At 45.2% G+C, this 24,755-nt stretch overlaps 1 pseudogene; it reads left to right on the plus strand.

Moving 5' to 3' along the window:
• LOC115833708 overlaps positions 1–23,855 on the plus strand; it is a 53,076-nt pseudogene extending 29,221 nt beyond the window's left edge.
• The last annotated feature ends 900 nt before the right edge of the window (positions 23,856–24,755 follow it).

Below are 24,755 nucleotides of genomic sequence, written 5' to 3' on the forward strand. Positions count from 1 at the left end.
TCCGCCTGCCTCGGCCTTCCAAAGTGCTGGGATTACAGGCGTGAGCTGCTTACTTATTTATTTTTTTATTTTTATTTATTTATTTTTTTGAGACGGAGTCTCACTCTGTTGCCCAGGCTGGAGTGCAGTGGTGTGATCTCTGCTCACTTCAAGCTCCGCCCCCCAGGTTCATGCCATTCCCTTGCCTCAGCCTCCCAAGTAGCTGGGACTACAGGCGCCCACCCCGACACCTGGCTAATTTTTTGTATTTTTAGTAGAGATGGGGTTTAACCATGTTAGCCAGGATGGTCTCGATGTCCTGACCTTGTGATCCGCCCACCTTGGCCTCCCAAATTGCTGGGATTACAGGCGTGAGCCACTTACTTATTTTTTTTTTTAAGAGACAGGGTTCTGCTCTATTGCCTAAGCTGGAGTGCAGTGGCGCAATCATAGCTCACTGGTGGTGTGTGCCTGTAGTCCCAGCTACTTGGGAGGCTGAGGTGCGAGGATTGCTTGAGCCCAGGAGTTTGAGGCTGCAGCGAGCTGTGATGGCACCACTGCACTCCAGCCTGGGTGACAGAGACCCTGTTTCTTTTTTTTTTTTTCTCTTTTTCTTTGTTTCTTTTTTTTTTTTTTGAGACGGAGTCTCGCTTTGTCGCCCAGGCTGGAGTGCAGTGGCACGATCTCAGCTCACTGCAAGCTTGACCTCCCGGGTTCACATCATTCTCAGACCTTAGCCTCCTGAGGAGCTGGGACTACAGGCGCACGCCACCATACTCGGCTAATTTTTTGTATTTTTAGTAGAGACGGGGTTTCACCATGTTAGGCAGGATGGTCTGGATCTCCTGATCTCATGATCCGCCCACCTCGGCCTCCCAAAGTGCTGGGATTACAGGCGTGAGCCACCGCACCCAGCCGAGAGACCCTGTTTCTTAAAAAAAAAAAAAAAAAAAAAGAACAAAAGGAAAAGAAAGAAAAATGAGTCCACAGGAAAATAATTATACAATAACCAAAAAGAATCTCTTCAAAGTAGATCAATTGAATTCAACAGAAGTGGCTGGGCATGCTGGCTCACACCTGTAATCCCAGCACTTTGAGAGCCCAAGGTGGGCGGATCACCTGAGGTCGGGAGTTTGAGACCAGCCTGGCCAACCTGGTGAAACATCATCTCTACTAAAAATACAAAAATTAGCTGGGTGTGGTGGCCCATGCCTGTAATCTCACCTACTCAGGAGGCTGAGGCAGGAGCATCGCTTGAACACAGGAGGCGGAGGTTGTAGTGAGCTGAGACTGCACCACTGCACTCCAGCCTGGTGACAGAGACCCTGTTTCTGGAAAAAAAAAAAAAAAGAAAGAAAGAAAAAAAAAGAAAAGAAAAATGAGTCAACAGGAAAAAAATTACACAATAACCAAAACAAATTTCTTCAAAATAGACCAATTGAATTCAATAGAAGTGGCTGGGCATGGTGGCTCACGCCTGTAATCCCAGCACTTTGAGAGCCCAAGGCAGGCAAATGGGATCACCTCAGGTCAGGAGTTTGAGACCAGCCTGACCAACATGATGAAACCCCATCTCTACTAAAAATACAAAAATTAGCTGGGCCTGGTGGCACATGCCTGTAATCTCAGCTACTCAAGAGGCTGAGGCAGGAGAATCGCTTGAACCCAGGAGGTGGAGGTTACAGTGAGCTGAGATTGCATCACTGCACTCCAGCCTGGTGACAGAGTAAGACTCCATCTCAAAAAAAAAAAAAAAAAAATCAATAGAAGTGTAGTAAAATATATCATTGCCTCACAATTACTCATTCCCTCCCCTCTACAATGATTTTACAAACCACCCTAACTATGCCTTCTGTTGTGAGGCTCAGCCATGTCACTTATTTTAACCTTTGAAGTGCATGGTTTATATTACATCTGAGCAGAAGCAGTTGCGTGGTTTAGCTTGTTCTCTAGGTGTTCTGCCTTCAGGTTCTAGATACGTTTGTTCTTTCGGCCTGGGTCTCAGAGTGAGTAAATGCCTTGGGCTGATGTCCAGCCCACCCTCAGCCCTCCTGTAATATGAGGAACAAATATGTGTAGTTGTAAGCCACTGGAATGTTGGGGTTGTTTGTTACTGCAGCAAAAGCTGACTAAGAAGCAGCTTAATTAAAAGAAAACAAAAAATACACCACCTCCTCAAACCAAAGCTCTCTTGTGAACATTCATTCATCCATTCATTCATTTATTTTGGGGGATGGGGTCTCACTCTGTTGCCCAGGCTGGAGTGCAGTGGTGCAGTCTCGGCTCACTGCAACCTCCACCTCCCAGGCTGAAGTGATCCTCCCACCTCAGCCTCCTGAGTAGCTGGGTTCACAGACTTGCACCACCACGCCCAGCTAATTTTTGTGTTTTTTGTAGAGCTTTGCCTTGTTGCCTAGGCTGTTCTTGAACTCCTGAGCTCAAAACAGTCCACCTGCCTCGGCCTCCCAAAGTGTTGGGATTACAGGTGTGAGCCACTGTGCCCAGCACATGCATTCTTGCGAACATTTTTTTTTTTTTTTTTGAGACGGAGTCTTGCTTTGTCTCCCAGGCTGGAGTGCAGTGGCGCGATCTCTGCTCACTGCAAGCTCCGCCTCCCGGGTTCATGCCATTCTCCTGCATCAGCCTCCCGAGTAGCTGGGACTACAGGCGCCCGCCACTACGCCCAGCTAATTTTTTGTATTTTTAGTAGAGACGGGGTTTCACCGCATTAGCCAGGATGGTCTCGATCTCCTGACCTTGTGATCCGCCTGCCTCGGCCTCCCAAAGTGCTGGGATTACAGGCGTGAGCCACCGTGCCTGGCCTCTTGCGAACATTTAAACAATATAGATATATATAAAGTAAAACATGAAGTTCTGGCTGGGTGTGTGGTGGCTCATGCCTGTAATCCCAGCACTTTGGGAGGTCGAGGTGGGAGGATAGCTTGAGCCCAGGAGTTGAAGACCAGCCTGAGCAACATAGTGAGACTCCATCTCTACAAAAAATAATTTTTAGAAAAGCAGCGCATAGTGATGCATGCCAGTATTCTCAGCTATATGGGAGGCTGAGCTGGGAGGATCACTTGAACCCTGGAGGTTGAGGCTGCAGTGAGCTGTGATTGCACCAATGCACTCTAGCCTGGGTGACAGAGTGAGGCCTTGTCTCAGGAAAACAAAAACAAAAAACAAACAAAATTCCTTTTCATTTTCTCCCTCCTGATCCTGAAGGAGTCATCATTGATAACATTTTGGTGTATATACTTTCAGAGAGCCAAGTTTTGAAATGGCTGTTTACTGGTCTTAGATAAAATTCATGCTTATGGAAGCAGGAATTAACAGAAGAAAATACTTCAAGACACATAAAAATGATAAGAAATCCAAATTTGGGGCACAGTGGTTCACACCTGTAGTTCCAGCACTTTGGGAGGCTGAGGTGGGCAGATCACTTGAGGTCAGGAGTTTGAAACCAGCCTGACCAACATGGTAAAACCCAGTCTCTCTCAAAAATAAAAAAATCCGCTGGGCATTGTGGCACATGCCTGTAATCTCAGCTACTCAGGAGGCTGAGACAGGAGAGTTGCTTGAACCTGGGAGGCGGAAGTTGCAGTGAGCCGAGATCACACCACTGCACTCCAGCCTGGGTGACAGAGCAAGACTCCATCTCAAAAAAAAAAAAAAAAAAAAAAAATTCAAATTTCGTTGTTCATAATCAAGTTTTACTGAAACCCAGTCATGCTTTTTTGTTTGTTTTGAGACAGGGTCTTGCTCTGTTGCCCAGGCTGGAGTGCAGTGGTGCCAGCACATCTCACTGCAGCCTTGAACTCCTGGGCTCACGCAAACCTCTTATCTCAGCCTCCCAAGTAGCTGGAACTACAGGTGTGCACCACCATGCCCAGCTACTTAAAAAAATTTTTTTGTAGTGATGGGATCTTGCTATGTTGCCAGGGCTGGTCTCCAACTCCTGGGCTCAAGCAGTCCTCCTGCCTTGGCCTGCCAAAGTGGTGGGATTACAGGCATGGGTCACCACACCCAACCCATGCTTATTGGTATATATATTGTTTATGGCTGTTTTCATGCTAAAACAGCAACGTGGAGTATTTTGGCAGAGACTTTATAGGCTGCAAAGCCTAAATAATTTACAATATGGCTCTTTACAGAAAATGTCTGCTGATCCTTCATCAGCCAAATTAGCATTTGGCATATTGCCACCTTTATTTTATCACTCTCTTTGGGTCTTTTGTTTTTAAAACCTTTTAAAATAAATTATAGATATGACACTTGTTTTTATAAATTTCGGCAATGATATGGTTTGGCTGTGTCCTCACCCAAATCTCATCCTGAATTGTAATAATCCCCACGTGTCAAGGGCGGGGCCAGGTGGAGATAATTGAATCATGGGGGTGGGTTTTTTCCGTGCCATTCTCCTGCGAGTGAATAAGTCTCATGAGATCTGATGGTTTTATAAAGGGGAGTCCCCTGCACACACTCTCTTGCCTACCTAAGACACGCCTTTGCTCCTCCTTTGCCTTCTGCCATGATTGTGAGGTCTCCCCAGCCATGTGGAACTGTGAGTCCATTAAACCTCTTTTCCTTTGTAAATTACTTAGTCTTGGGTATGTCTTTATTAGCAGCATGAGAACAGATTCATACAAGCAGGTAACTCTAAGAGCAGTTGTATTCTCCTACATAAACCACATCACAGTTAACCATACCCAGAGCATTGAACATTAATATAATTCTATTAATTACTATTCAGATTTCTCCAAAGTTGTTCTGAAAATGTCCTTCAGAGCCTTTCCCCCCAATGCACTATGTAACCACATAATGCATAAAGTTGAGTCAGTTGCCTTTAAGCTAGACCATACGTTTTTATTTTATTTTATTTTTTTTTTGAGACAGAGTCTCACCCTGTTGCCCAGGCTGGAGTGCCGTGGTGCAATCGTAGCTCACTGCAACCTCTGCCTCCCAGGCTCAAGTGATCCTCCCTCCTTAGCCTCCTAAGTAGCTGAGACTACAGGTGTGCACAACCATGCCCAGCTAATTTTTGTATTTTTTGTAGAGACAGGGTCTCCCTGTTGAGCCAGTTGCCTTTGATCTAGAGCGGTTGCCCAGTCTGTTTAACAAATAATTTTTATCCAGGAGCAGTGGCTTTTGCCTGTAATCCCAGCATTTTGGGAGGCTGAGGCGAGAGAACCAGTTGAGGCCAGGAGTTCAAGACCAGCCTGGGCAACACAGTGAGGCTTTGTCTAGACAAAAAAGTAATAATAGTTAAAAAAAAAAAAATAGCTGGGCATGGTGGCTCATGCCTGTAGTTCCAGCTACTGGGGAGGCTAAGGCAGGAAGATTATTTGAACCCAGGAGTTTCAAGCTGCAGAGAGCTGTGACTGTACCAATGCACTCCAGCTCCAGCTTGGGTACAGAGTGAGACACTGTCTCAAAAAATTTTTAATATTACTTGTTTTATTTTTAACATTTTATTTATTTTATTATACAGAGATGGGGTCTTGCTATGTTGTCCAGGTTGGACTTTTACTCCTGGGCTCAAGCGATTCTCCCATATCAACCTCCTGAGGAGCTAGGACACAGGCACACATTGCTGCACTGGCACCCAGTCTTTTTTGATCCTCATGAAACTGACATTTTTGGGCTGGGCGCGGTGGCTCAAGCCTGTAATCCCAGCACTTTGGGAGGCCAAGGTGGGTGGATCACTTGAGGTCAGGAGTTTGAGACTAGCCTGGCCAACATGGTGAAACCCTGTCTCTACTAAAAATACAAAATTATCTAGGTGTAGTGGCCCATGCCTGTAATCCCAGCTACTCGGGAGGCCGAAGCAGGAGAATTGCTTGAACCTGGGAGGCAGAGGTAGCAGTGAGCCAAGATCATGTCACTGTACTCCAGCCTTGGCGATGGAGCAAGACTCAGTCTCAAAAAAAAAAAAAAGAAAACGCACACACACACACACATTTTTTCAGGAGTCCGGGCATCTGTTTTACAGATTATCTCACAATTTGGATTTGTTTGTTTTTTTCCCTGTCATTATTAGATTCAAGTTCATCATTTTGGGCAGAAATTCTACAAGGATGACATTGTGATCCTCTTGTGGCATCACAGTGGAAGTTTCCTCTTGTCACGTTGTCCCACTATTTGTGCTAAGCTTGTCACTTATGTGGTGTCTGCCAGAGTTATCTGCTGTACAGGTAATTTTTCCCTCTTTGTAATCAATAAGTGGTCCATGGGGAAAAGCTTTGAGTTGTAGGAGTAACCTGCTGTCCCGACATCAATATTTTCTTAAATGGTCCCCAAATGGTTTCAAAGTGCAGCCAGGGCTGGCAGTCACTGCAGTCACTGTTTCTTGATCTGTGTTTGCAAATTCTGAGCATGGTGGCATATGCCTGTAATCCCAGCACTTTGGAGGCCAAGGTGCACGGATTGCTTGAGTCCAGGAGTTCAAGACCAGCCTGGATAACATAGCAAGAATCCCATCTCTAAAAAAATAAAAACAACAAATGCAAAAAATAGCCGGCCATGGTGGCATGCGTCGGTAGTCCCAGCTATTTGGGAGGCTGAAGTGGGAGAATTGCTTGGGCCTGAGAGGTTGAAGCTGTAGTGAGCTGAGATGGTGCCACTGTACTCCAGGGTGACACAGAGACCCTATCTCAAAAAACAACAACAACAACAAAAAATAAACATAATAACCACTGAGAAATCTGTGAAGAATAAGTGTAATAGGCTGGGCGTGCTGGCTCATGCCTATAATTCCAGCACTTTTGGAGGCCATGGCAGGCAGATCACCTGAGGTCGAGAGTTGGAGAACAGCCTGACGAACATGGAGAAACCCCATCTCTACTAAAAATGCAAAATTAGCTGGGCATGGTGGCACATGCTTGTAATCCCAGCTACTCAGGAGGCTGAGGCAGGAGAATCACTGGAACCGGAGAGGTGGAGGTTGCAGTGAGCCGAGATCGTGCCATTGCACTCCAGCCTGGGCAACAAGAGAGAAACTCTGGCTCAAAAAAAAAAAAAAAAAAAAAGTAATAACAGAGATTCTTCCTCTTATATGGAAAAATACACTGTAAAGTAAAACTGTAATAATGTGTAATACCAGAATGAGAATAGATAAATCATTGAGGTGTATGTACACAAACACACACACACACACACACACACACACAGACACACACATATATATATATATATAAGTCTTGGGAAAAAAATTGACTTAAGTAAACACACCTTACATCTAAGTTAATAACAGATGCATTAAAGAGTTAAACTGATTTGTTAATCTATTAAAATACTAGAGAAAAAATATTTATTTATTTATTTAGAGACAGAATCTTGCACTGTCACCCAGGCTGGAGTGCAGTGGCACAGTCATAGCTCACTGCAGCCTTAACCTCCTGGGCTCAAGCAAGTCTCCCTCCACAGCCTCTCAAGTAGCTGGGAGTACAGGCATCTGCCACCACTCCTGGCTATTTTGTTTTTGTTTTGTTTTGTTTTTTTGAGACAGAGTCTCCCTCTGTCACCCAGGCTGAAGTGCAATGGCGAGATCTTGGCTCACTGCAAGCTCCACCTCCCAGGTTCATGCCATTCTCCTGCCTCAGCCTCCTGAGTAGCTGGGACTACAGGTGCCTGCCTCCACACCCGGCTAATTTTTTTGTATTTTTAGTAGAGATGGGGTTTCACCATGTTAGCCAGGATGGTCTCGATCTCCTGATCTTGTGATCCACCCGCCTTGGCCTCGCAAAGTGCTGGGATTACAGGCATGAGCCACCACACCCAGCCATTTTTTTTTCTTTTTTTGAGACTGAGTCTCTCTCTGTCACCCAGGCTGAGTGCAATGGTGTGATCTTAGCTCACTACAACCTCAGCCTTACAGCTTCAAGCGATTCTCATGCTCAGCCTCCTAAGTGGCTGGGATTACTGGTGTGTACCAACATATCTGGCTAATTATTGTATTTTTGGCAGAGGCGGGATTTTGCCAGGTTGGCCAGGCTGCTCTTGAACTCCTGACCTCAAGTGGTCTGCTCACCTTGGCCTCCCAAAGTGCTGGGATTAAAGGTGTGAGCCATTACACCTGGCTCACCTGGCTGAATTTTTTTTTTTTTTTTTTGAGACAGACTCTCACTCTCTGTCACCCAGGCTGGAGTGCAGTGGCACGATCTCAGCTCACTGCAACCTCTGCCTCCTGACTTCAAGTGATTCTTCTGCCTCAGCCTCCCTAGTAGCTGGAATTACAGGTGTGTACCACCATACCCGGCTAATTTTTGTATTTTTAGTAGAGATGGGGTTTCACCATCTTGGCCAGGCTGTTCTTGAACTCCTGACCTCGTGATCCACCCATCTCAGCCTCCCAAAGTGCTGGGATTACAGGTGTGAACCACCGCGCCCAGCCACCTGTAATCCCAGCAGGTCAAGACCAGCCTGACCAACATAGTCAAACCTCATCTCTACTAAAAGTAGAAAATTAGGTGGGTGTGGTGGTACATGCCTGTAATTCCAGCTACTTGAGAGGCTGAGGCAGGAGAATTGCTTGAACCTGGGAGGCGGCGGCAGCAATGAGCCAAGATCGTGCCACTGTCCTCCAGCCTGGGTGACAAGAGTGAAAGTCTGTCTCAAAGAAAAAAGAATTCATAGCTAGTTACCTTTTCAAAGAGGATGAGCAAGCGAGGATATCCATGAGCCACTTCCCCCTACTTGACTATAGTTTGCAGAAGTGGCATTCTGTAAGCATGATAAATTTAAGACTGCAAACATAACAGCACAGTCCACTGTGGGTGACTGTTCCCTGTGTGTCAACGGGAGTTCCAGGAGCTGTGACGAATGAGTGTGAGCTGGATGGGGAGGGCACGAGGGGCTGGTTGGGGTTCAGCAATCCACATGAAAAAAAAAAACCCACAAGACAAAGCAACGTATCTTTGTTGAGGAGGGCAAAAAAATGAGAACAGGCTGGGCATGGTGGCTCATGCCTGTAATCCCAGGATTCTGGGAGGCCAAAGCGGGGATCACTTGAGGTGATCTCAAAAATACAAAATTACCTGGGCACAGTGGCAGGTGCCTGTAATTCCAGCTACTTGGGAGGCTGAGGCAAAAGAATTGCTTGAACCCAGGAGGTGGAGGGTGCAGTGAGCTGATATCATGCCATGGCATTCCAGCCTGGGTGACAGAGTAAGACTCCATCTCAAAAAAAAAAAAAAAAAAAGGACACAGTGAGTGATTAAATGTGGCTCTAAGATCTCACCCATGCCTTCAGTAGGTATTACTTAACGCATGCTGTGTCAGATATTGCAGAGTACATGCGAAGCAACAATAAATAGGACTCCTTCTCTCTCCTGAGCCCACAGTACCATCAAAGAGAGCCAAAGAAATAACGACCGTGCCCGGTGAGAACGCTGGGAAAGCCAGGTTCGGGCTGCAACAAACTAAAACTAAAAAATTAAAACACACAAAATTATCTTGTTTGGTCATCTCCTAGAAATGGGTGAATTCCTTTTTGAGATTAAGATTTACTGTTTCCCAGATTTGACCTATTATCTTACTAAACAAAACAGGGACTTAAAGAGGCAGGAGTTAATACACAGAAATACAAGGTACAGTGCCTCTGCCCTGAAAGCACTTAACCCAGCTGGAGAAAGAAGACAAATACATGCAAATTTTCACAACAAAAGATCTGAGTGACAGATATAGTGATCATCTGCCTCAAAGAAAGACACAGCTCATTGCTGAAAGGGTGGCCGAATCGTGTGGACCCTGAAAGACTACAGAACTTCAGAGGAGATCAAACGACTGCAGTGACCACCCCTGTGCAGGCGACAACTTCTACATTTCTCTCTCAGTTTGACTCTGGAGCTGCAGATCCATCTTTCCAATCAGCTCAGTAAGTATTTATTGCATTAAAGACCTTCTGGAGTGAAAACATGAAGAAGCCACGACTCCTGCAGCCATGTGTTGGGGGAAGCAGAACACTTACCCACTGTCCCTGAGCCTCAGTTTCCTCATCTGTGAAATAGGAATGATAACAGTACTTACTATCTTATGAGAGGATTAAGAGGGATGAAAATCTTTCCAGAGGCTGCCACTAGTATTTATTGCTTGCTTTCCACGTGGAAGTACATCGAATCCTCAGATTTCACTAACACTGAGATATTAAATAACTTGTCCATAGTTGCAAAGCTAGTAAATGGCAGAGAAGCTCCTGTTCTTGGCCATCTGCTTCTAGTGTACATGTGATAACGGGTGGAAAGTGTCATAATGTCATCTGTCCCACGATAGTTTCTCCATAAATGGCAGTCATTATTAGGGCAGTTCTAGTCAATTTCTACTGCTTGTAATCCCCCAAACATTTACTCTAGACTCAAAAAGAGAGACTCCACAGAGATGACCCTTGCACTAGACCCTGATGACTTTTCAACTCAAAAGGGATGGAAGGGACAGACAGCCAGGGCAGGAACAACACAAGGACATGCCCAGAGGAAAGAAAGCTCCCAGAATTTTAGAAAACAGCTAGAGGGGTAGGACATGGGGTGAAAAGGTCATCTGGGACAAGATCAAAAAGGGCTCTGAATATCAAGACGCTGGGTGTGACTTGGTCAATACAGGAGAACAACCAAGGAAGAGGGGCATGCTGTGGCTGGTGGTGGCAGTGATTCTGGAAGACCCCCAAAAAATGGAGGTAGACAGTGAGGAATGCACTGTAACACTCCTGGGTGAGCGAGAACAAGGTTATGAAGTTGGCAAGCAGCAACAGGCATGCCAGTAATCATCTAAATACGTGAAATGCTTCCCGTCACCCTCAGGTAAAGTTAACAGGACCTGCATAGATTGTGTGGGGGGAGGAGGAGTGAGGGAACAGATAGAGTCAAGGTTAGGGTGTTTAGAAAAAAATATATTATTTAAAATGAAATTTGAGTTTGTAGTATCTTTATAACTCTGAAGAGGTTTCTGTCAAAAAGTGTGCCTAGTTTGAGGTCTAATTTGGTCTAGAACTAAAGGAAAAAAACCAGCACTATATTTATTTGCAAGGAGTTACATGAAACCATGGAGTGGATATTATGGGTCCAGAGACCAACTGTGGAGTGAGAGAAGACCAGGACAAAACACCATAAAGTGCCTCCATTTAAGGGGCCAGGAGAAGCCAGGCACAGTGGTTCACATCTGTAGTCCCAACAGTTTGGGAGGCTAAAGTAGGAGGATCACTTGAGGCTACGAGTTCAAAAATAGCCTGGGCAACAAAGTGAGATTCTGTCTCTACAAAAACTAAAAATAAAACAATTAGCCAAGTGTGGTGGCAGACACCTGTAGTCCTCCTAGCCACTCGAGAGGCTGAGGCAGGATTGCTTGAGCCCAGGAGTCTGAGGCTGCAGTGAGCTATGATCATACCACTGCACTCCAGCCTGGGTGACAGAGAAAGAAAAATAGGTTGACAGGGTCAATGTAGAAGTCACTGGATTTGCCAAAACCACAATGAGATACCATCTCACACCAGTTAGAATGGTGATCATTAAAAAGTCAGGAAACAACAGCTGCTGGAGAGGATGTGGAGAAATAAGAACACTTTTACACTGTTGGTGGGACTGTAAACTAGTTCAACCATTGTGGAAGACAGTGTGGTGATTCCTCAAGGATCTAGAACTAGAAATACCATTTGACCCAGCCATCCCATTACTGAGTATACACCCAAATGATTATAAATCATGCTGCTATAAAGACACATGCCACGTATGTTTATTGCAGCACTATTCACAGTAGCAAAGACTTGGAACCAACCCAAATGTCCATCAGTGATAGACTGGATTAAGAAAAAGTGGCACATATACACTATGGAATACTATGCAGCCATAAAAAAGGATGAGTTCATGTCCTTTCTAGGGACATGGATGAAGCTGGAAACCACCATTCTCAGCAAACTAATGCAAGGACAGAAATCCAAACATCGCATGTTCTCACTCATAGGTGGGAATTGAACAATGAGAACACTTGGACACAGGGTGGGGAACATCACACACCGGGGCCTGTCATGGGGTGGGGGGAGGGGGAAGGGATAGCATTAGGAGATGTACCTAATGTAAATGACGAGTTAATGGGTGCAGCACATCAACATGGCACATGTATACATATGTAACAAACCTGCAGGTTGTGCACTGTACCCTAGAAATTAAAATATAATAAAAATAAATAAAATTTTTCTTTTGTAGAAAAAAAAGAAGTCACTGGATTTGCTAACCAAGAGGTCATTGGTGGCCTGTGCAGTTCAGTGGAATGACACCTGTGCTCTGGTGTTAGTGGAATGACAACTGGACTCTGGGGACTGAGGAATGATTGTAGAGGAAACGGCCTCTTGATAACACGAAAGTAAAAAAGCAACTGCTGCCCAAGGAGGGAGGGTCTGGAGGGAGAGTGGAGAATGGCCACTGGCTGGGGAGACAAACACATGGAGAGGTTGAAACTCCAGGAGGGAAAGGGAAAGACCCTCATAAACTGCTGCTGAAACCTCCAGCAAAGGGATATTCCACCGAGACCATGGTGAGGGGAAAGCGGCAGCCAATTGGAATGGACTGGAAGGGAGATGAGTTCATTTCGGGTAGTTTTCTCAGTTCCCATCTGAGAGGTCTCCACGTGAAGAGGGACAAGAGGGATCTCAAGGACTAAAAGCTGCAGGGGATCTGGTAACGAGACGACCAGAAGTAAGATCAGCAACGACATTCACAACCGCTCCCTGAAAAACTCCAACTCGAGGTCAAACCACCAAGCAAGTTCCCCGTCCTACACCCAAGGAGCTGAGCACTGCTGTGGTCACAGCAGGCCCTTACGCAGTCCACACTCCAGTCTGGGGTGGTGGGGGAATTAAGGGGGTCAGCGCACAAACATTCCCCGCTGGCTTCAGAACCAAGCCTTTTTCTTTTCTTTCCTTTTTCTTTTTTTTTTTTTTTTTTTTTTGAGCTGGAGTCTTGCTCTGTCGCCCAGGCTGGAGTGTAGTGGTGTGATCTCGGCTCATTGCAACTTCCGCCTCCCAGGTTCAGGTGATTCTCCTGCCTCAGCCTCCTGAGTAGCTGGGATTAGAGGAGCACACCACAACACCCAGCTAATTTTTGTATTTTTTTAGTAGAGATAGGGTTTCACCATGTTGGTCAGGATAGTCTGTATCTCCTGACCTCATGATCCACCACCATGGCCTCCCAAAGTGCTGGGATTACAGGCATGAACCACCACGGCCAGCCTAACCAAGCCTCTTTCATTGTCTCTACTCTCTCCCCTTGCTTCTCAACTCCCTGCACCCTAGCTCTTGCCCAAGTGATCACCAAAAGTGTGATCTTGCTTCAAGGGCCTGGTGCCTCCACACGGACAAATCCAGTGGCTGCTCTTCAGTCTTACTCCATCCTGTTGGTGACATCTGATACTGCTGATCATTCCCTCCTTAAAACTGCCTGCCCTCAGGCTTCCATGACACCTTCTTTCTCAATTCTTTTCTGATCTTTCCGACTCTCCCTTCTTCATCTCCTTCTGGATTTTCTCTTCTCCAGCGAGGCTCTGGCACTCTCATGGTGCTGACTTGCATCCTCTGACCCTCCTACTGACGTCCTCACCCAGGCCTCACAATCTCAGCTACCACTACAGGCTGTAACCAAGAAGTCCATGCTTTCTGGAGACAGAGAGAAGAGAAGGACTAGAACGTAGCAGAACAAAGGCGGGGACAGGCAGTGGGGTGTGAGAGGCGGGGGGAGGTTTGCGTGGTTAATGGGTATGAAAAAAATAGAAAGAATGAATAAGATCTAGTATTTGATAGCCCAACAGGGTGACTATGGTCAATAATAGTTTAATTATACATTTAAAAATAACTACAAGAGTATAACTGGATGTTTATAAGAAAAAGGATAAATGCTTGAGGTGATGGCTACCCCATTTACTCTACTGTGATTATTACACATTGTATGCCTGTATTACAATGTCCCATATACCGGCCGGGCGCAGTGGCTCACGCCTGTAATCCCAGCACTTTGGGAGGCTGCAGTGAGCCTAATCGCGCCACCACACTTCAGCTTGGGCAACAGAGTGAAACCCTGTCTCTATTGAAAAAAAAGACAGGAGGCCAAGCGCGGTGGCTCATGCCTGTATTCCCAGCACTTTGGGAGGCTGAGGCGGGCGGATCACAAAGTCGGGAGATTGAGACCATCCTGGCTAACACAGTGAAACCCCGTCTCTACTAAAAATACAAAAAATTAGCTGGGCGCAGACTCCATCTCAAAAAAAAAAAATACAAAAAATTAGCTGGGTGTGGTGGTGGGTGCCTGTAGTCCCAGCTACTCGGGAGGCTGAGGCAGAAGAATGGCGTGAACCCAGGAGGCGGAGCTTGCAGTGAGCCGAGATTGGGCTACGGCACTCCAGCCTGGGAGACAGAGCAAGACTCCGTCTCAAAAAAAAAAAAAAAAAAATAGAGATGGGGTCTTGCTATGTTGCCCAGGCTGGTCTCAAACTCCTGGCCTCAAGTGATCATCCTGCCTTGGTCCCCCAAAGTGCTGAGATTACCGGTGTGAGCCACCACACCCGGCCTGATCACAGATTTCTAATCAGAAACTGTGACAGCCAGAAGTCACTGAAATGACATCTTTAAAGTTCTGAAGGAAAAGACCAATCAACCCAGTGAAATTATCTTTCAGGAATGAAAGAAAATAATAACATTCTCAGCTAAATGAAAATAAGAGAATTTGTAGCCAGCAGACCTATTCTCAGAAAAGTGCCAAAGGAAGTTCTTCCAGGTGAAGTAAATGATAAAAAGGACACAGAGAACTTCAGGAATAGAGAGCGAAAAAAACGATGACATTGGGTAGACATAAAAGACTATTTCTGTTATCTTAAGTTCTTTAAAATATGTAAGAATATAGAAAGTAAATCTTAAAACACTACTAATAGGCCGGGCATGGTGGCTCATGACTGTAATCTCAGCACTTTGGGAGGCTGAGGTGTGTGGATCACGAGGTCGGGAGATCGAAACCATCCTGTCTAACACAGTGAAACACAGGCTTGGCTAATTTTTGCACTTTTTGTAGAGATGGAGTCTTGATGTGTTGCCCAGGCTGGTCTTGAACTCCTGGGCTCAAGCAGTCCTCCCACCTTGGCCTCCCAAAGTGCTGGGATGACAGGCATGAACCATTGCACTTGGCCCGAAGACATATTTCTACCTGTACTGTAGTTCAGCCTTAAGACTATACCAGTGGATAGAGGCAGAAAAGTAGTGTAAAGTGAATATCAAATTACGTTTATAAATAAAGCAGTTGCTCATTAAGGTCTTTTTTTTTTAACCTCCTTTTTTATTCTGGATTATATCATTTCCTGGCTGTCTTTACCCCAGCATCAGTGAGTCCTGCAGTCACTATAGCCCCCTGCGAGGACAGATATTTTGGTCACCATCAAGTAGATCTTTATTTTTATCTAACGTTTACAATTCTGCCAGTTCTGACTCTTACATTCTCTTTGCCTTGAATCCCAGGATCCACCTCTGATGTTCACTGAAGAGTACCAGAAAAGTCTGCTAGAGCAGTACCATCTGGGTCTGGATCAAAAACGCAGAAAATACGTGGTTGGAGAGCTCATCTGGAATTTTGCCGATTTCATGACTGAACAGTGTAAGTGGCAGTTTGGCTCATGGGATAATGTACCCGTCCTTATTTTTTCAGGTTGCCTTTCCAATTCTGGCCATTTCGATTGTAAGAATATTGGAAACAAAGTGGGGAAGCTGGTTTAATCCATGTAGGTTGCGTTGAGAATTTCCTAGGAAAAGTAAGTTGTGCTTAGAAAGTAGGAAAGCAGTCAGGCCCCCACCTCCCAAATACGGTCAGAAAGCAAACAGGAGAGTCAGCTATAGTGAATCGGAAAGGGCTGGCTTGCCTTTTTCTTGTCTATTTCATAGCCAAGGAGGAAGGAAAAGCAGGACCTTATTATGGATTTACTTTTGGGATACACTCATTATTCCATAGAAGGGTACAAAGCCTGAGAAGCTTAAGGTATTTCAGTCTGTTGTATATTACTCACTAGCAAAAGTGAGTACAGGTGAGTTTCAACGTGTCTTGAATTTGGCAGCATTTAAAAGTCTTCAGGCCAGGCATGGTAGCTCACGCCTATAATCCCAGCACTTTGGGAAGCCAAGGTGGGAGGATCGCTTGAGGCCAGGAGTTCAAGACCAGCCTGTTCAGCATAGCAAGACCCCATCTCTACAAGAAATAAACAGATTAGCTAGGTGTGGTGGTGTGTGCCTGTAGTCCCAGCTGCTTGGGAGGCTGAGGCAGGCGGATAACCTGAGCACAGGGGTTGGAGGCTGCAGTGAGCTATGATTGCACCACTGCATGAGAGCCTGGACAACAGAGTGAGACTTGTCTTTAAAAAAATATTGATCTTCAAAGAGAGTAAGATCTGTGTTCGCACGTGGGGAAGGATGAGGGGCTGCCAAGTTCGCAATGAATGTGTCCCGTTTCTTCTTAGTTTGTGGACTTACCATAAACTCAGGATAGCAGTTTGGTGGGTTGGAGAAGGATATGGTGATGGCGGAATTACAATACATTACTTATAGGGGAAGACAGGCCTTTCAAAGGTTAAAGTCTAAAAATGAGAATGGAAAATGGATGAATGAACAAGATGAGGTGAGAAGGCAGAGGTAAAGGGACAAGGAGAATGGGAAGCTCTCCTCTGTGTGACACCTGTGATAAATGATTTCTGGGGACATCCCTGATGGCAGTTTTGTGGAGAGGCGTGAGGTTTTATGTGATAAGAAATGATGGCCAGGCATGGTGGCTCATGCCTGTAATCCCAGCACTTTGGGAGGCCAAGGTGGGCAGATCACGAGGTCAGGAGATCGAGACCATCCTGGCTAACATGGTGAAACCCCGTCTCTACTTAAAATACAAAAAATTAGCCAGGCGTGGTGGTGGGCGCCTGTAGTCCCAGCTACTTGGGAGGCTGAGACAGGAGAATGGTGTGAACCTGGGAGGCAGAGCTTGCAGTGAGCCGAGATCACGCCACTGCACTCCAGCCTGGGTGACAGAGTGAGACTCAATCTCAAAAAAAAAAAAGAAAAAAAAGAAAAATGAGAGAAATGAGCTGCAGGTCAGGTGCAGTGGCTCACGCCTGTAATCCCAGCACTTTTGAGAGGCCAAGATGGGCAGATCACCTGAGGTCAGGAGTTTGAGACCAGCCTGGCCAACATAGCAAAACCCTGTCTCTACTAAAAATACAAAAATTAGCCAGGCATGGTGGCGTATGCCTGTAATGCCAGCCAACTGGGAGGCTGAGGCATGAGAATTGGTTGAACCTGGGAGACAGAGGTTGCAATGAGCTGAGATCACACCACTGTACTCCAGCCTGTGCGATAGAATGTGATCCTTTTTTTTTTTTGAGATGGAGTTTTGCTCTTGTTGCCCAGGCTGGAGTGCTGCAGCAGTATCTTAGCTCACAGCAATCACTGCCTCCCGGGTTCAAGCAATTCTGCCTCAGCCTCCCAAGTAGTTGGGATTACAGGCACGTGCTACCATGCCCAGCTAATTTGGTATTTTTAATAGAGACTGGGTCTCTCCATGTTGGTCAGGCTGGTCTCAAATTCCCGACCTGAGGTGATCCTCCCGCCTTGGCCTCCCAAAGTGCTGGGATTACAGGCGTGAGCCACCGCACAGCCAGCTAAAATACTCTGTCTTAAGAAAAAGGAAATGAGTTGCATCATGTTGGGCAAGTCGCCTAAGCTTTTCATAAGCCAGTCCAGTGGGGATAATGCCACCTCCTTGTGGATTGTTGTAAGGTCTGCATTTGATGAAGTACTTGGCAGTGTCTGTGTTCACTTATGGAAGAAACAGTCTCAAACCTTTTTTGGTGGGGAAGGCCTCCTTTCCATTTAACATTTCCATTTAGTGGTGGTCTCACCAGGGATGGAGAATGTCCTGAGAGCCCAGCCCTGACAGGAGGCTGTGCTCCCCACCAGCCTCAGCTTGGGGCGAATGACCACTGGTGGTGGGTGCTGCCAAGCTGGACATTGGCCCCAGAGGATTTTGAGCTCCACAAGTAGGTCCCACATAGGCACCTGTGGCTGGTCAGGACCCTGGCTCCCACTAGGCACTATCTCTTCTAAAGGCCCAAGCCTTTTCAAGGGTAACTGTCCCAGATACCCCCCAACTCTCTGCCTACCCAGTTACCAGACAGCTGTGTACCCAGCATGTAAACCTTATTTTGCAAGTAAAAGATAAATTTTTGGTACTTTTTTTTGTTTTTGAAACAGAGTCTCACTCTGTCACCCAGGCTGGAGTGCAGTGGCACGATCTCAGTTCGCTGCAACCTCTGCCTCCTGGGTTTAAGCAATTCTCCTGCCTCAGCCTCCTGAGTAGCTGGGACTACAGGCGCCTGCCACCATGCCTGGCTAATTTTATATTTTTAGTAGAGACGAGTTTCACCATATTGTCCAAGCTGGTCTCGAACTCCTGACCTTGTGATCCACCTGCCTCACCTCAGCCTCCCAATGTGCTGGGATTACGGGCATGAGCCACCGCGCCCAGCCAGTTTTTGTATTTTTTTTTTTTTTTTTTGAGACAGAGTCTCACTCTGTCGCCCAGGCTGGAGTGCAGTGGCACGATCTCAGCTCACTGCAACCTCCGCCTCCCAGGTTCATGCCGTTCTCCTGCCTCAGTCTCCTGAGTAGCTGGGACTACAGGCGCCCGCCAGCATGCCCAGCTAATTTTTTGTATTTTTCGTAGAGACGGGGTTTCACCATGTTAGCCAGGCTGGTCTTGATCTCCTGACCTTGTGATCAGCCTGCCTCAGCCTCCCAAAGTGCTGAGATTACAGGCGTGAGCCACCGCACCCAGCCCAGTTTTAGTATTTTTAGTAGAGATGGGGATTCACCATGTTGTCCAGGCTGGTCTTGAACTCCTGACCTCAGGTGATCCACCAGCCTCAGCCTCCCAAAGCACTGGGATTATAGGCGTTAGCCACCACACCTGGCCACCATTTTGGGTTTTTTCCCTAACAGACTAGAAAACTAGAAATTAACACACCAGGGAACCTGGGTGTTTGGGCAGAGCAGTGGTATTTAAATATTTCAAACCATAAATTGTCACTTCAGAACAAGCATCCTGAAACTATAAGAGGACATTTGGCTGAGCACATTGGCTCTTGCTTATAATCCCAGAACTTTGGGGAGGCTGAGGAGGACAGATTACTTGAGCCCATTAGTTTGAGACCAACCTGGGCAACATAATGAGATCTTGTCCTTACTAAAAAATTAAAAAAAAAAAAAATTACCAGGCATGGTGGTGCTTGAGAGGCTGAGGCAAGAGGATCGCATGATCCCAGGAGGTTGAGGCTGAAGCGAGCTATGATTGTGTCACCGTATTCCAGCCTGGGTAACAGTGAGATCATCTCAAAAAGAAAAAAGAATGGAAAAGACATTTTTATTTAGTGCCCACTTTGGCTCCAGACTGGTTCTAACTTGACCCATCAGAAGTCATCTGAATCGCTTTGTGTCTTCTTTTTTTTTTTTTTTTTTTTTTTTTTAGCGCTGCCGAGAGGGCTGGGGAATAAAAGGGGGATCTTCACTCGGCAGGGACAACCAAAAGGTGCAGCGTTCCTTTTGCGAGAGAGATACTGGAAGATTGCCAATGAAACCAGGTATCCCCACTCAGTAGCCAAGTTACAATGTTTGGGAAACAGCCCGTTTACTTGAGCAAGACTGACACCACCTGCGTGTCCCTTCCTCCCCGAGTCAGGGCAACTTCCACAGCAGCAGAACAAGTGCCTCCTGGACTGTTCACGACAGACCAGAACGTTTCTGGTCTGGGTTCTGTGGTCATCTGTGCTAGCGGGGAACACTAAAGGTGGAAATAAAAGATTTCCTACTATGGAAATAAAGAGTTGGCATGAAAGTGGCTACTGAAAAGCATCTGAAATCATTTCTGTGCGTCGCGCTGTTTTCAGAGCCTTAACTATGTGTGGACTTTTGAGAAACTGCTGCTCCAACACCCCCACCACGTTCAGAGCAGCTGGTTCCAGAGGGTGTCTGCAGGAATGGCCCCATGGTCCTAGGGCCACCGTGTTTGTGTAGCAAACCAGGCCAGCCTCGACAGGGAGTGAGTAGAAGACTCTCACAGCTGCTGTTCGACTCCTCAGATGAGCTAAAGTCCCACATGTACCAACAAATTCATAGAAACGCTGTCATTGCTGCAGCACTTAACAACAGGGTCTGTGTGCCAGTTTCCACATAGTTAAGCTGGCAGTGTCTGAATTGGAAGGTTAGAGGTAACTGGTTCTCCCAGAACATTGTTCTGACCTCAGCCATAGGGTCTTGACAGAAATGGACAGATGAGTATAAAAGCCCATTGGCTTTATCATAGCGGATGCCGCTGAATGTGACAAGACCTCCTTAAACAACTCTGCCTACGAATCAGCATTCCATGTCTTTACACCCCAAAATGACGCCACCTGCCCCCTCCCAGAGCACAGTCTTTCCTTAAGGAATCTGTCCTCCCTCTCTTCCTAGGCTCCAGTAAGGCAAGGATGGTGCTTCAATTCTGATTTGAAGTATGTGCTTTGGAAAAATATTCCTTTTGGTGTCCAGTCAGTTGGAACACAATGAACCAATAGAGTCTTTTTTGTGTTTTTTGTTTTGTTTTGTTTTCTTGAGACAATCTTGCTCCATCACCCAGGCTAGAGTGCAGTGGCACAATCTCGGCTCACTGCAACCTCTGCCTCTGGGGTTCAAGCAATTCTCCTGCCTCAGCCTCCCAAGTAGTTGGAACTATAGGCACCTGCCACCATGCCCAGCTAATTTTTTTAAAAATATTTTTAGTAGAGATGGGATTTTGCCATGTTGATCAGCCTGGTCTTGAACTCCTGACCTCAGGTGATCCGCTCGCCTCAGCCTCCCCAAGTGCTGGGATTACAGGTGTGAGCCACCATGCCTTGTCCTCCAATATGGTTCTTGCTATACAACTTGATTTTTGCCTCTCTTGTGGTTGAGCCCATGTCTCCACACAGATCCCCCTTTTTAGCTTTCCTGTGCAAGCTGCATGAAGGAAAGAATAAAGATAATTTCACGTGGTTTTATTACGCATCGTCAGTCCATTTTTTAAAAATCAGAGTGTAGTCAGTTCCAATTAAGAATCTAGGGCTTCTATATATTTTTTGTTATCAACTTCTCTTTAGTTTTTCAAAGGAATCAACTTTTGTGTTCCAGTATGTCAAAGTATAATGAATAAAACTTAGTTGACAAACATTAAGAAAAATTAAATTTAATAGACACATTTAAATGGTTTACAAATTAGGAGCAGTCATTTCTTCCTTTCTTTTTTTTTTTTTTGACATGGAGTCTTCCTCTGTTGCCCAGGCTGGAGTGCAGTGGCGTGATCATGGCTCACTGCAACCTCCTTCTCCTGGGTTGAAGCAATTCTCCTGCCTCAGCCTCCTAAATAGCTGGGATTACAGGCACACACCACAATCCTGGCTAATTTTTTTGTATTTTTAGTAGAGATGGGGTTTCACCATATTGGCCAGGCTGGTCTTGAACTCCTGACCTCAAGTGATCTGCCTGCCTCCACCTCCCAAAGTGCTGGGATTACAGGCGTGAACCATTGCACCCAATGGGGGCAGTCCCTTTCCACAGGTCTTAAGCTCCAGCACAGAACACACTTGTTCTATTCCGTGAAGTATGGCTCAGCTGTATTTCCAATGGATTCATCTTTCTTGCTGATGCTACCTTTTTAGAGAATTATACATGGAGTACTCACGGTAAGCAAAAGTAAAACTACGGAAAAACAGCTCATTAATACATTCTGAGTGTTCACAGAACTGTGGGCAGTGACATTATTTTGTCATTAATTCTTGACAATCACATACACCGTAAACCCACAGGAATTCCAAGAACTAGAGGTCTGAGGACTCTGAATCTTCTGCAAGTTACATATGATTTAAGGGAAAAAGAATCAACCCTGCATACCTTAGAAATGAGGTTACAGTATTGACTTCAAGAATATAAGGCTCCTACTGAGTCTAAAAAGACTTCGTTTCAGCTCTTTTGGAATGCAACCCTGCAGTTTAAGAATAATGGGAGGACAACTTCCACAGGTAACTTCTACATTTATTTTATACCAAAAAAGTTATGTGCAACAAATAAACATTCTTACATATTTACATTTGGTTTTATTTACCGGTTAGCAAAACGGTGCCTTAAATCTCTGATAAAGAGTATTTCTATCTAAATTAAAGGGGAAACCTGCACAGTGAACTCCATTTTAAATGAATGTTTACTCTGAAGCTTAAAGCACTAGTAAGAAATATTTCTGATGGAACATACTACACAGATCATACACCTAATACTTAGGCCATGCCTAATACAGTTTTATAACAAAACATTTTACCTTTTCTAGGCAAATTTGTAGTAAAAAATATTTAACCAAGTAGCTGGGGATCCCACCCTTGCCCCTTTTGTTTGATGGAAGGGTAGTTCTCACAATTAGAAACCATAAGTGCTGCCCGAGGGGTCTGAAATGTTTCACCAATGCTTGTGTGTTGGAGGAAAAGACCTGAGGACAGAGATTGCATAATAGGTCATTAGGTCTGTCTCCCCAAATAGGTTACCAGAAATCACCGTGGGTCTCCTTGTTGGCATCTGTCTAATAATGATTTTCAAGAGAAGATCTCCTGCCACTCTTGGTACCAATCTGTTACGAAGTAATTGCTGAAGATAACTCTCTACTTTTGCAGTCTTTTCAAAAACTAAATGAAAAACTTCAACAAATAGTTTTTTTTTTTTTTTTTTTTTTTTTTTTTTTTTTTTTTGAAACAGTGTTTCACTCCTTTCCCAGGCTGGAGTGCAATGGTGCAATTGGGACTCACTGCAACCTCCACCTACGGGGTTCAAGCAATTCTCCTGCCTCAGCCTCCGGAGTAGCTCGCATTACAGGTGCCTGCCACCATGCCCAGCTAATTTTTGTATTTTTAGTAGAGAGAGGGTTCCACTATGTTGGTCAGGCTGGTCTCGAACTTCTGACCTCAGGTGATCCGCCCGCCTTGGCCTCCCAAAGTGTTGGGATTACAGGTGTGAACCACTATGCCCAGCCAGCAAATAGTTTTAATTTCATTTTAGTCTTGGTCCTCTTTGAATGTAGTCTCTTTGAATGAAAATAGTCAATGCTTTGAACATCATTTGAAAGTAATGAATTTAAGGAGAGGACACATGTCTGAAGGAACAGTGATTCTCGGCACACAGCTAGTTAAACCTGAGTTATTTCACCGGAAATTTACCTTTACTGAGAGCAACTAGCTGTAATGCAAAACCAAATGAAATCCTCCAAATCACCTAGATTCCCTAGAATTTATCATCTAACCCCAATTCCTCTTATTTCTTCAAATGATATTTGTGAACATCAAGTCAATAAATGGCTTCATTTGGAACAAATTACTTAAAAAAGATGAAGCATGGAATTACTGCTAAAAACAAATGTTTCCCCTCATCTGTCCTTTAACACTGGTGGCTAGTAATGCTGCAGTGTTCAAATATTCAGTCTAAAACAGGCAAAACAATCTTCTAATTTTATAACACTGGTGATTCCCCCCTCTTCTGGGCAGAATAGAAGGTATAGAAGGGAATCTGAATTCTCCAGGGCAAAAAACACCCAATTAACAACCGCCAGGGTTCTGTTACTTACTGAGATACTGGCATTACAATGCTGTTATGACAGACTGTACGTGTTCCTCTCAGTGAGAAAAAGGGTATTAATTCGACTGGGCCATAGGAATGTGGCAAAAATTTTTATACAACTGAAACAGTGGTTTCCCCGAGGCTTAGAAAAGCAAAGGAAAAACTGGAAGGGTCTGGCTGACCATTTTCCCATGTTTTCTCAGGTAAGAGTTGAAGACATTTGCAAGAATGCAACATCAAGACAAGCTTTAACTATACTCTGTTGATACAAAATAGGATGAAAAACCATTAGATATTGGGACACAAGGAACTTGTTTAGCACAACCGATGTTATGTATACCACAGTTTTAACCATTAGGCCATTTCCACTGGAGCTTAGAAAAAAGAACCAGAGGACTGCCTTGGTAGAGCTGGATGCGCTGCTACAAGATGGCCTCACTGTACAGCGCTCAAACTTGAGGACTTCTTTCTCCATAGACACCAGATGGCCAATCAGTGCTTTCTAGAGTTCTTTAACTACTTCAGAATACAAGAACAGTACATACATACTCCAACAGCCATTGAAAGATTCACATTCATGGGAAAACACAAGTCTTGATGAAATCTTGAGTTAAGCTTTCTTTTAAGAAACTGGATGAAACTGGTGAAAAGTTCATTACAATTTGGACTTGATACGTGCCTCGGGCCAGAAGACCTGCATTGCATTAATTCTGAGTCAGTTGGAAGCTACGGAATTGTTGCTGACTCTACACATTTGAGTTTACAGAGCAGAGCCTGTCCCCTCCCTTCAAAGAGAAGGCAAATAAAGTACTCAAGAGATACTGGTCTCATTGACTATTTTTAACATAAAATGATTAATCTGGTTGGAAGCAAAAACATTACTGCTGCTTCTCAACCAGAAGATTAAATGATCACACAGGACCCTTCTGCAGAGTGCAGGTTTTCTACCTGATGGTGAAGAAAGGAGGGAAGGACACTTCTTCTGCCCAAGGTCAACACACAGAATATTTGGCTTGAGATTTAAGACAGAAGGCACTTTTAACATTCTGATATCAGATGTTAACCATACAAACGTCCTGTCACCATTTCATTTGGGTTTACTTGAATCCCCTTC

The sequence above is a fragment of the Nomascus leucogenys genome, unplaced genomic scaffold (assembly GCF_006542625.1).
Source record: "Nomascus leucogenys isolate Asia unplaced genomic scaffold, Asia_NLE_v1 Super-Scaffold_3068, whole genome shotgun sequence".
In the NCBI taxonomy this organism is placed as follows: domain Eukaryota; kingdom Metazoa; phylum Chordata; class Mammalia; order Primates; family Hylobatidae; genus Nomascus; species Nomascus leucogenys.